Here is a 12756-nt window from a genome sequence, read left to right as displayed (position 1 = left end):
GTGATTATTCAATTAATTTTCTTGAAATTTTAAAAAGCGTAAAATGATGTTTTTTAGCTTAGATTTTTACAAATATTTCAATTGGATTTTTACGCCATATCGGAAGACTCTGGGAGGCCACGATGCATATTCAATGAGAACTCTCTTTGAACAGCCCTTACTTCGGCCAATGAATCGGAGATATTAATGTTAACTCTCGAAAAGTTACCTAGAAGAGTCACACTGATATGTGCACCTCCATGGATAATAAACGATATGTGTATAGCAAAATTATGTCGTGATAAATATATTTGTAACGATTCCGATGCTCAAGGCTGCCGATACATTTCTGTTATGAGAAACGGTTGGAATAAATTTTACCGCGTGATAAGGGAATGAAAAAACCTTCTCCTGGATATTAGTGGCCATACTGATGAGGCGTTGGATTTTTTTGTTACAAGGAGAAGGGAACAAAAAAAAAGAATCCCTTCCACGATTCCTGTTTAGTGGTGTGTATCGTTTTGTTTTTGCTGCACCTTGGCGACATGTTGCGTGAGGTTGTTATCGTCGGCTTTCGTTTGTTTCCCACAGCGGCCTCTTGGGGAGGAGGGGTGGGGGGAGGCGTGGAGGGCGAGGAGGGGGCGAGGGGCCGACCTGCCCCGCCCCCCGATGCCACCACCAGCAACAACAGCAATACACAGCCACCGCCAGGAGCACCACCCCCGCCAGTGGCCAAAGCCAGCACCAAGGGCAGTGAGGCGTGCAGACGAGTTCGCGCTCCTCGCATCGGAGACCTTCCAAGGTGAGATTCACTCTGCAGCGCTGGTGCTGCCACCGTGGAGCAAGCGACAGGCTTACATAGTTCTAGCTGATAGTCGTGGGAGCTGGTAGTTGGAGTCTGGAGACCCACAATAAGCGTGAGCATTTTACATTCAGGGAAGATTACTCGTATTCTTTTTGGGAAATGGCGATCATTTTTCCCGTCGACGTTTTGCCCCTCCTGCTGACAGCGTACTTCAAGAGAGAGAGGGTGTGTATTCTAAGTGAGGAGCATAAATTCATTTCAAGAAATTTATTAGAGATTCGTTTCAAAACTGCAGGAGTTTCCCAAGTATCCTCTTTTAGCTTCAGCACATTTCTGCAGGCGAGTTTTCCACGCTTCGGACGCTCTCTGGAAGTGAACCATTGGAACGTTCGTGAAAGGGCATGTTTGCGAGGCGTTTTGGCGCCATTCAGGGTTTTGACGCCACCGAGCGTCAGGCAAAAAATGGCATTCGCACGAACACTAGCCTCTAGTCGAGGCTCCCAACGATCCATGCAGACCCTACCCTGCAGACTTCTTGCACCTCCCCAAAGTGAAAACTACCCTCAAAAGACGCCACCAGGGGTTGCTGAGGAAGAAGATGTTCCGGTTGTTCACTTCCAGGAAGCTTAGGAAGCGTAGGTAACTCACCTGCACAAGTTTTTTTATGCTAAAAGATTATGCTTAGGAAACTACTAGAGTTTTTCAGCGACATTTTCAATAAATGCATCAAATACACACCTTGAAGCAGAGGGTAATTATCTTCCGATTGTAGTACAGATTTGAATTTCGGTGGGCATTTGGAAGGGAGCATTGAGAAGCCTTTGCTAACTTGGATTGGGGTCTAAGCAACATCCGATTGCAATTATTTGGGCTTTGTATTTCATTTCGACGTCTCCGCGTATTTTGGTCCGAAGCGTCAAACTAACTCTAAATGACTCGGACGCGCCAATTCCCGAATGTAATGCTTGACTTGAGAAGTTGCGAAAATCTCGAAGAAAAATTCCATGTAAGATGCTCGACTGTCCCACTGGGCTGAAGGTATTTCATGCTAGATGCAGGAAGCGACTCACTGCGGCGCTCAGCTTTACAACCAGATACGCATTCGCTTTCGTGGTGACGCTTCGATGCAAGCTTAGTGTATCACCGCGAAAATATCCAGGTCTTCGTAAACATCTGAAATGGAATTCTCTCTCGAGACCTGAGCATTCATACTAAGTATTTAGATTTCCAAACAACTTGCCTTCATTATGTTGACGACGGTAAATTTTAGTGTCGACGATTTTCGGGGAATTCCAGCAACGATCAATCTGTAAGTACTGTAAGTATCGTGTCGCCGACTTTTGAGCGAGTCGCGGTATGACAATTTAAGTTTAATATGACACGTCAAAGTCGCCTTCAACTGTTCTTAAATGATAAATACGCCACCAGATACTCCAGTAGACGTTGGTATCGAATACTTTAGTCATCGGCTAATTTGCTATCCGGCCCGCGGGGCGATTCGGAACTTGTGGCCCTCGTAGGCTAGTAAATTGGAGACCCCTGATCTAAAACAACCAATTGGCGCCCAGTTTCTGCCCCTGGCCCTGACTACCCATGGAAATGAAAACCTTAATTATTTACTGCGTTTTTCTCCCGTACTCAAAATATGTTGATTAAAATACATAAGCTTCAACATATCATTATTCAGTTCTACAAATTCAATGCACACAGTTCATAAACGATCAGTGACTGTCCACTAATGGCAGTATTACTATTGTGTTCTTAAAGTCATGGCCGTAGAAAATAAGAAGTGGGAAGGGGAATTAACAAGATTCATTAAATGCATTCTAATCGCTAGTTGCATTTATTTTCATGTCACGTTTATCCCAAAAATACTGAGGGAAATATTACTATGAGGAAATTCATCAGTTACAGAATTTAGTTAGAAACAATTGAATTAGTTATCAATATGGTATGAGTTTTCAAATTCGCATAGTATTTAGTTTAAATAAAATTTTTAAGTGGATGTTTTGCATGAGATTGAATGTAATTTTCTTTTGATTATTTAAATTACTAATAGTAGTTTTAGACCTTTGTAGATATTTAGCATTACTTCAAGCACGTTTTTTCCTCAATGGCTCAACATTTTATACGTAAGAAGACTATCAGTGGTTCTAAAGTAATTATAACTGCTTCTGTTTCACATAACCCCTATTTTTAAATTAAAGAGTATTTACGCTTGCGTGGTGATATCACGTTGCATTGATGCTGCAGCTGAAATATTTATCAACATTGTTTCGATTTTACCGACCACAAAAGATAAAAACATTGCTCTAATTCTATATCATCAAACTTTAATGCTTCATTTTACATGCATATTAATATTCTAGCGTCAAATGGATAAGAACATTAAGGTCAAATGTATTCCTGTAATATAGCAATTATTTTTAGGCGAGAGACTCTATTTTAAGATCTGAATGTATTGAAATAGCCTCATTTATGATAGAAATGAGGCCCTTTCAATTTAAAGAAAGTATTCTGAAAGTATTAGGTTAGAAAGTATTCTGTGGAAGTTGATTTCACGCTTCGGCATGAAAACACCGTATAAAACGAAAGCGCGGATCAGTTGGAATTCCGAAGGATAAAGTTCAAATGTTTACAAAACGATAATCCTGATTATCAACCCTCACTCGTCATATACGCCTAAAAATTATGCTACTATGAATTTTTCCGCTTTGTCGAATGCATTTTCCTTTCGACACCCTTTCGATACAGTTTCTGGAACCAAGCACCTTTTATCGAATGCTGGTGTGCACGCGACGATAAGTTCGGATAGCAACACGCCGTATTTTCCCTATGTCTTTCTTTCATTGAGTATTCTGAGTATCTTTGGTGATAACATTAAATAAATAAACCTTTTTTATTCTATTCATAATAGTTTTGATTACGGAGAGCCTACAAGGACGTAGTTTTATAATTTTTCAGTTAACCGCCAATAGAAGCATGTGAATTAAGCTCTTACTCAAATAGGTACATTAATTAATACTCAATAATGACATGATTTGGTGAGTCATTATTCTTAATCTACATACGTTTCTCGATTGAAAGCAAAAATTGATATGAAGCATACCTTAAAATTGAATCCACTACTAATCGCTAGCCTTTTCACGATAGCGTATTTCTTCCCATTTAAATCCTTTATAGTATGTCATACGTTGTAAAGGATGTATGAGAGAAGAAATACGTACTTTTGACGTCATCATCATTACTGGTCAACAATCCAAAAGGCCTGGTTGCACGGTACATTAGAATGTACAAGAATCTGCACACTTTGCTGAATCGTTTTCTGTGCAGATTCTTGTACATTTACTTGGTCAAGATCCACGAATAAGTGGTTACACGGTACATCTTTTCAGACAAGTTTTCGAACATTTTTAAATTCGCACAAATTATTTCGATGTTAAACTGCAGATTGTGAATATGTTGACTTGCCAAGGTGGTGTCGAAATAATAAAGGGGAATGTTTGAGGAGAATCGGAAAGATTAAGTTAAAATAAGTTGATTGCAGATTGTGATCTACGTTACACACCTACATCATTTACTTAATGCAGTAAGTGTGTTTCTACATGGATCATCAATAGAAAAACGCGTGAAAACCATTTAAATCATGTATAGTGCCCCGTCGTTTAAGTGCCTTTATTCACTTCCCGGAGAAGGTTTTTGCTTGTCTCTCAAAGGACAAATGTAAGAGAAGAAAGTGGTTGATGAACTACAAAATGGAGGTAAATAAAATACATTATGTATATTGTCAGCGGGGCAGAGCCGAAGTCGACCGCACGCTCGAAAAAACGATGTGAAATTCGGGGTCGCCAGTTGGTGCAAGACTTTGCTTTAGATTCACAATTAAGAAGCTTCATAGAACGACGTGGTATAAGCAGGGGCGCCGACTTATAAAAAATATTGGGGGGCCCATACCGCGGAAATTTTGTCACCTAGGGAAATTTTCTAAATTTTAGATCAAAAATAGTGAGTTTTTTTTTAAGCCTTTTAGAGGGGTTTTATGATCAACATTAGAACCCCGAAAACTCGACTCTCTATAACTCGACACTTTGGGAAACTCTACAAGCCTAACACATTTTTTGGCTTTGAAAAAAGAAACAAAACATCAACAGCACGGTATTTTGGTAAAAAGCTAATTTCATTTACAGTTATAAATACGCTCATAGACTACTACAGAGCAGTGAATATATAGTTCTGAAAAAAACTAAAATTATATTTAAATAAAATATCATAAAAAGAATAAAACTTAAATTTTGCTGTTGCTCAGCAATAGCACTTTGATTAATAAGTGATGTAGGTAATTTAAGTTTACTTTGAAGAAGACTCTACGGCTCATTTAATTAAAACAATATTTCAACGTTAATCCTTTAATACAGTTGGCAACTTTTATAAAGTACGCCTAATACTTTCAGTCAACAAGTTGGTAAATAGCGGGTTTTAATTGGGTCTTACACACTAAAAAAACCGAAGTACTTGAAAATAAATAATACAGTGCTATAGTACGAAACAAGATATAATCATAATATATAAATACAGTACTGATCACTAACATTTTGAAACTAAAAATGTAACATTCTGTATGTATATATCTGTTTTATAAAGATTTTTAATATTTCTATAAATACCATTATTAGTGCAAGAGTGTCTTTAGAAAGGTGCAAATGTCGACCGTCTGACCGGATTACTGTATATGAAGTCGTTGATGACTGGTCGGATATCCAATTCATCCAAAACATCACGGTGGGCATGGAGAACAGCCAAGTTGTTCAATCGCTTCTGTCCCATTGTTGATCGAAGATATGACTTCAGACGTCCACATCTACATAATATCCTGCGAGCCACCTCTAGGGTGTTTGGCAGGGGGTGATCAATCACCAGCATGCAGCATGCATTTCGACTCCCACATGCCCACCACACCGTCCAAAAGACGTCCCGCATAATTACAAACTATACTACTATATGCTGTTAGAAATAGAATATCGAATAGAAATTCAGAAACATGCATGAAGTTTTACATAGGTTAGTAGGCTACACTACAAGTCATGCAATCTATTTACGAGTTCTATTGCTGCCGTTATAATCTCTTATTGATCGTGGAAAAAATAACATTTGGAATCTGTCTGTTCTACAATCTATCTCTCTTATTTTATTTATATAGGGCGTCTAAGGGCGCTAAATGACCGTTCTGCTGTCGCTGTTGTTATTGGAACTACTTGGAGAAACTTAATGCACTTCACTACTTCGCATAACATTTCTCCAACTGCAGGCTCTTATGTAATGTACTTTCTTACATCACGCATGTTTTTAAGACCAGTTGTTTTTTATTAGCGATATGGGCTAACATATGCAAGTGTAAGCGCAATCTTTCAATGTCGAAGTCATTTTTGAAAAACTCAGTTGAGTTTACATTGTTTCCCCTATGTTCACTAAAAGCAAACACTCTTGTTCAACTGCAATAACCTGCGTGAGTCCAGTGGATGAAAACAGCTCAGTAGTGCAAGATTGCACCGTTTCACAAACTTCAATGTAGATAGCTTTGTAGTATTCCTTTGGGGTTTTGAATGTGTGCGGTGAGCTGGCTTTGTCGTTTTCATATTTCTTTGTCATAAGTCGATTCCGAGGAAGCGGAGGATCATTAATTTGTGAGGGTTTCTCTTTTAAACACTATTCCCAAAAGTGTTAAAAACTACCACGCTTTCCATTCAATCAAGCCCTCATATATTTTTCCGAGATAAGCAACACTTAGATGAGGGCATTGAATTTTTTCATTGACATCCTCTATTGGGTTCATTACATGGCAATAAAGACGTAAAAATAAATGAGTCTTAAATTGTAACATTGACTCAAGGTAGCCTGCACATTTGTAACCAGCCTCTGTTTTGTCCTCTGCACTAAATGTTTAAAAAAACACCAGAAGTTCTTCAAAGTTTTTCACTATTCTCAAAATACTGGAAGCTCGCATTGTCCATCGAGTCGGGCAAAGAGGTCGTAGACCAAGTTGATCGTTGGCGCTCTCACAGCGTATGCTTCTGAAAAGTCCCATCCTTTTGGTGGATTCCCTTACGGTGTTTATTATGTCCTTGGCAAAAGCCATAATATCCCTCTTACACGTAAGAGCGCGGAGACTGTCTACAACTGCCAAGTTTAAACTGTGAGCAGTGCAGTGCACATAACGTGCTTTTGGTTGTACATCCAAAACTAACTTTTGTAGTCCTTTGAACCTACCTCTCATATTAGAGGCACCATCATAGCGCTGTCCTCTCAAGTTATCCATTGACTCAAGACGAGCCAGAACGTCTTTTATTATAATAAATAGTCTGTGATTCAGTGTTGGGGATCTCGTATAAGCCAATAAAGTCTTCGTTGATGATTAAAGAATCATCGACAGTACGAATACAAAATGTACTTGTTCGTGAATCGAAGAATCACTTGCTTCGTCAACTATAATAGAAATATGTTCAGTCTTCTTGATTGAAGCCAATACCTTTCTCAACAGGGTCTTCCCTAGTAGATCGATGATCTCGTTTTGAATATCGTGGGATGTTCACTTGTACCCGAACGCCCTAACCAATATTTTAACTCAGGTACGTCATTCTTTCGGAGTTCCAACAATTGAAAACAATGTGAGTTTACATCTTCTTGCCCTCTGATTGCTAGTCCTTGTCGGCATAGAAATTGCACGGTTGTAAAAATTGTCTCATGATCTAAACGGCCTTTCGTCATATCACTATCTAACTGTTCGTTCAGTTGGGAGACCACACTTCGGTTAGTGATAGAATTTAGTCTCAGAACACCTTTTTTATGCGTAAACGTATTTTCATGAAGACGGAATTTTTCCAAGGCCTTTTTCCAGTTAGATTAGCCTAGGGAAAGAAATGCATCTTCTTTTTTTGAAGAAAATTGTAATGCATTTTTAGCATCTGCCTCTTTGCAGGTTTTGCAATTAACTTTTTAGGTAGATGCTTCATCTTCTAACCATGCATATTTGGTCAACCAAGACTTCTGAAATGATCTTCCCTTGCCGGATTGTCCACGTATCGGCTGTGAACACTTCTCGCCTGAAGACAATGAAGCAATTGACGACTCAATGATTGCCGGAGGTTGACTTGCAGTACCATCAACTTCCAAGCGCGCCTTTTTGGTAACAAATTTATCCATAGCTAACTTAATTCACAATACACTAAGAGACTAAAGTAAACAAATAACATATAGTCACATAAAATAGTCTCCTAAATACTAAAGTCGAAATGCTAAACACGTCTGCACTGAAAGGAAATATCCACACTGAATGACTGCGCCAGCATGGTGAACTCCATATTGCCGCGGCGTCGTAATGTCTTGAAGTGTCAACGCGCCGCGATGCGGAGGCGCGCAGTGCTTCAGGTGCTTCTGCTTTCTGATTAAGTCCTTTTGCAGTCGCCGCGGCCGCAGCGCTGGCCCACAGGCCTGCAAATTGGTCATTATTACCATTATTGGCCATTATTTCTGCTGATCTTGATCATTAAAAGTCATTATAATTCTAAAAAGTTTCTAAAATTCAATTCTATACCGTATTTACTTACAAGTAGAATGAGGATTTTTGTCGCTTTTACTCGCATAAATCGGCGTTGTTATATGAGCGCAAGAGAAGGATTCGCGGCAGACGACTCCAAGCTGCGTATGCTTCGGAAGCGAACGTGTAGATGAGCCCGATGTGTCGGCAAATTCATCTGATACCCAGGCGCAAATCGACAATTTCTGACTAGCATCTTTGTTGCACCTTCCACAACAATGTAGTGAGGTGGATTGACCAATCCATCAACAAATGTCTCCTGGATATATCCTGTTTTGGTTGACCATGAAGGTAATGTAGCCAGGCAGCCAGGCGACAGATGAGTAGCATTATGGTAGGGGTGAGATTACTAAATGTACGAATGTAGCGAGCGAATGCTTCACCTCCACAACTAAGTTTTATTGAAGAACAATACAATGTTACAATACGGACAAGATCTTACGTAATATTGTTCCAGTCCCTCGTTACGTAAGACCATGTAAGACAATCCTAACCCCCACTCTCCCACAAAACGCCATCCATAGTAAAATTAGTCATTCTTCCATTTAAATCAACCGGGAGGCAGCTTACATCCCTCTTGGCCCGCCAGTTTGTACCCGAAGGTTCACGCACCGGGAAAAATTCAAAGTGTGTCGCAGCCCCGAAACACTATCATGATTCACACCACTTCTTTCAGTTAACCTGTTTAATGCCGCGATAATTATTGTTTTATATCATCACTGAATGTATTTTAGAAGGTAACTATCGTCAAACAAGGAAAATAAAAAATACCAACATATTTTTGTGATTTTACAAAGCACAATATCACTTAATTAATTTCTTGAATTATTGGGGGGGCTCCGCCCCCCCAAACGAATTATTGAGGGGGCTCGAGCCCCCTCAGGCCCCATGGAGTCGGCGCCTATGGGTATAAGTCACTTGGCGGAAGTCGGCGGAAGTATTTTCTTTTTCTCTACGTTTATGTAAAAAATTGGCTGAAAATAGGCTCTGTCATTTTGATTTATATCTATGGTTAATGGGGAAACAAAATCTTTGAAAAACCAGCAAATGTAAGAAAATTAAGTGTTAACCCGGTAACGCCTGCAATAAAAAGTTTCTCCGAATTTTGTGATAATCACATATTTTAATATCAGTCACTTTCTGAGTAATTTGCTGAAAATTTTATTCTTTTAGCTCTAATAGTTACGGAGATACAGCCTGGTACCATATGGTACCGCTAGGCGCCTACGGGGTCAAAAAATTTAAATTCAAAAAATTTTCGAAATGCACAGTTTAATGGCAAATATGTTAAATATTTATTATCTTTTGCAACAAACCATCCATTTTAATACAAAATTACACTTAAATATCAAAATTTTTAAATAATCAATAAATACCAATGATTGTGAAAATTAAAATCTGTTTAAATTAAGTATGGAGTAAGGAGTAAGAATGACATAATATCTTCATTTTAGCTTTTTACTCCATCACTGCCGCATATGGAATGGAACAAAGCAGTCAATGCATAAACCAATATTACATTTCAAACTTTCAGTTCTTATTCTAGCGTTGCAGTTGTCATTAGCACATCGTCGCCGCTGGGGTGTGGAATTTACAAGGTGATCATGCCCGTCATACCCGTCATACAGGAACACTGGAAAAAAGATACACCGATATCAGTTGAATATATTATTATAATATGCATAACTTGGAAACTTATTTATTTAGCCACTTACCTCATTCCAGTAACGCTTCCTCTGGATACTGGTGCACTTCCTTGAGACTTTGGGGGATCCTTGTACCTCTCCAGGTATGATTGCACCACTGCCCGTCGGAACTCAAGCTGACTTATGTTTTTCCAGGTTTTCTCATCAGCATCCATGCGTTGTGCATCATTGCATCTAAAATCCAAGAAAAAATTGGCCACCACCATTTCTTTCCCCGTACACCTATGCGGTACAAGGATATATTCCAATCCATTCGGTCTGTACCTCCCATGAATGAATTGTATTTCTTGAAAATATCCGGTCGTGGCACAAGAATCCTTTTTTTTCTGACTTTGAAAATCTCCCCACTCCTGTTATTGGATTTACTCCGTGACAGGACGATATTGCCGAAACAACTGTATTGTCCACCCATTTTACGACAGCAATATTGTCCCGTACGCATCTTCTTGAATCAAAATTTCCTCGCTTCATTTTAGCTAATTCCTTATTGGATTTCACAGGACAGTCCTTCGGAATTCTATTCTCCCTCACAGTGCCAGTTGCACCGTAGTTCCTTTCGCGAAGATAATTCACCAATCTGTAACTCGTGAAATAAATATCAAAATGGAACCGAAAAGGCAGTTCTTTCTTCTGCAGCTCATCTATCACCCCTACAAGGGGTGCCGCTGCCTTTCCGAATTCTTTTTCGTAAGTTCCACTTTTCTAGGATTATTTCCTTGGTAAATGTCGAAGTTTACCAAATAGCTATCTGAAGTATTTAGGCACCACACTTTGTAGCCAAATCTTATTGGCTTTCCCCGGATGAACTGCTTGCAGCCATGTCTTCCAAAATAGGAGATCATTGACTCGTCAAATCTCAAGCACTGTTCTTCTCTGAAGAACCTGCCGAAACTTTATTTTGCCAAGTCCATAAAAGGGAGCATTTTCCACATCTTGTCTAATTTATCGATTGCGGTGTTATCACAGCAATGAATAAATCTATTTATTTGTAGAAATCTGTCACGTCTCATTGAGTTATACACGAGTTCGTTTCTCGTGTCTTGTGTTGCCTCCCAATAGTGCCTTTTACTGGGAACTGCATTATACCCACTTACAAAAAGAATTGCCACAAACACTTTCAGTTCCTCAGGTGTTATATTTGGGTTATTGCAGTAGCAAAATTGCGCATACTTATTCGATTCTTGCACTAAGAGAGCAATTACTTCTTCGTCAAAGAACAGTTCAAAAATCGTGGTAGGGGACGCTTCTAGAAACATGGAGTAATCAGGGTTAGGAAAAATTCTATCATGCACTATGTCTCATCATCCCAGACGGCTTCTTGCTCCCCCTTTTTACACCTCTTAGGTGCTTTACGGCTCGGCCCAGCCACACTGCACTCTTGAACATCCTCACATATTTCTTGAGACATACCACTTTCTTGTCCACTTTTACGAACGACAACTTCAGCATTCGCTCGCAACTGGCGTCCACCCAAGTTATCCACCTTTCCACCGCTATCTTCATCCGATAACTCGGTTACCACCATGTGGCTCGATGTATATTTCATCGAAGTCGATGTTATCGTCCTCCAGAATTTGCATTGCCTCTTGAAGAGTCAGATCCCTGAAATAGACGTTGCATCTATTTTACCTTTACGTAAAAACTTATTACTTCGATAAATATACTAAACCAGTTATTTCATTTCTCATAAATGGAAAAAATACTTACACCAGACGAAGGTCCCTTGTCGCCGTCTCAGAAGACACTGAGTATAAGCACAACGAGTCGAGAATGCTCAACTAATCCTTGTAGAGAAGCGGTAAGGTCAAAGAAACATTTCGCTTCTTAGAATTCAGAGAGAGACGTTATAACAATCTTCACCAAATAACCAAAAACCTCGGAGTGCAATAAAGCTGGGGGCTATGTAATCCTCCACGAACATTCTTGACGCTTGCATTATCTCTCAGGAAGAGCCGCTACCGATTCTCTTTGCAGTAGCACGTGTTACATTGTAAACAGTATTTCTGTTTTGGAAGGGACGCCGGTCGCGTGGTCGTCTATTGTCGCGTGGTCGCCAGCCGTCTTTGAATGTTACCCTTGGGCATGCACCCACTCCGACCCCTTCCTAATGGAGTATGCGGCCACTTTTCCTTTTCTAAACATTGTTTTGGTTTACAACCATACCTCCCACCTCTTGTACATTGTGAGACAGTGCGTCGGTAGTCCACAAAGGGCACGAAATTCTGATGGAATGGGGACAACTAAGGGCTTTAGGCATTGCGTGACGTCGTTATATGAAAATATTAACCTATAGACATATTTTATATGCAAGAAAACACAAAAATAAAGGTAATATTATGATATAAATGATAAAAAATAAAGCATTGCAAAATAAAATACCAGGAGAAAACAATAACTTCAGAAATATTCGTATTTACGCTTTCCGCCAAAAAAAACACGGTAGTGCAATCGCATAGCGGTACCATATGGTACCACCAAAATTATTTGCATCATAACTTCCTTGTTATGATGCCCACATCAAAAAACCTTTATATGAAATTTGCATGTTATGACAATCATACTTACGTAACTGAATCATCGTAGTATAAGTATATGAGGCGTAAGTAAAGAAAACTTTAAGGCTTGCACTAAAAATTCCGTTTTTTTCGAATGGTTGAAAATTGTCAATTTTCAAA

The 12756-nt window shown here is 39.3% G+C and overlaps 1 protein-coding gene across 1 annotated transcript in view; it reads left to right on the top strand.

The window, feature by feature from the left end:
- The first annotated feature begins 638 nt into the window (after positions 1–638).
- LOC124156632 (calcium/calmodulin-dependent protein kinase kinase 2-like) overlaps positions 639–12756 on the top strand; it is a 245208-nt gene continuing 233090 nt past the window's right edge. Inside the window, exon 1 of the mRNA XM_046531289.1 lies at positions 639–781. The gene's annotated coding sequence lies outside the window, so the exon portion shown is untranslated. The remainder of the gene's footprint in view (positions 782–12756) is intronic.

Source organism: Ischnura elegans, chromosome 3, assembly GCF_921293095.1.
Source record: "Ischnura elegans chromosome 3, ioIscEleg1.1, whole genome shotgun sequence".
In the NCBI taxonomy this organism is placed as follows: domain Eukaryota; kingdom Metazoa; phylum Arthropoda; class Insecta; order Odonata; family Coenagrionidae; genus Ischnura; species Ischnura elegans.
Note: the sequence above shows the minus strand (reverse complement) of the source record. Positions and strands in the feature narration are given on the sequence as shown.